A 790-nucleotide genomic window follows, 5' to 3' on the forward strand; every position below is an offset into this window, starting at 1 on the left:
GCCCAATTGTTGCATATCACATTCCCTCCTATGCCTGTGGCTAAACTTGGTCATAAGGCCAAAGATTTTCTTAGTCTTTCCTCTTCTGAAAAGTTTAGGCTAGAATTGTACTCCAGCTTTTTCAAGGAGAGAAACATAAATGATGGGACAGAAGCTTGTGCTTGCCTGGGGTGGCTACCAGCAGAGGAAGAAGGAGAAATCGGATTCATCTCCTAACCACTCAAGCATCAAGGTTAAAGAGCTAGGTGTGTAGGGGAAATAAGATGAATCCTAGAAGGTATGGGGTGTTTTAATAGCCAGGAAAAGCTAGGGTGTTTTTTAGTTTAACTTTTTGATAGTAGGCAAGTGATGTAAGTTTTCTGAGCCTCACTTTGCTCACCTGTGCAATGTTAAAATATCCCATAGGCTTGTTGTTCATTTAAAATGGGATGAAGTATATAAAACTCAATAATTCATAAGCATTATTACTGTTGACTTGTTTATTATGAGTGAGATCATACGATACCCTCAGGTTTACTATTAGTATTTTTGCACAAAGATTGATTTCATATGTTGCATATGTATTATTTAATTATTCATTCATTCTCTCAAAGTGTATTGCATTTCGTTAGGTAACCAGCATTGATCCATGTCTGAGTTTCTCAAAGGCAGCATTATTGCTATTTTGGACCAGGTAACTCTTCATTGTGGAGGGGTACCTTGTGCACTGCAGCCTATTTAGACACAATCCAGGCCTCTACTTACTAGATGCCAGTAGCATGCCCCGATCCTCCTCTGTGACAAATATCCC

The sequence above is a fragment of the Otolemur garnettii genome, unplaced genomic scaffold (genome assembly GCF_000181295.1).
Source record: "Otolemur garnettii isolate 467f Iridium unplaced genomic scaffold, OtoGar3 scaffold00203, whole genome shotgun sequence".
Taxonomy (NCBI): domain Eukaryota; kingdom Metazoa; phylum Chordata; class Mammalia; order Primates; family Galagidae; genus Otolemur; species Otolemur garnettii.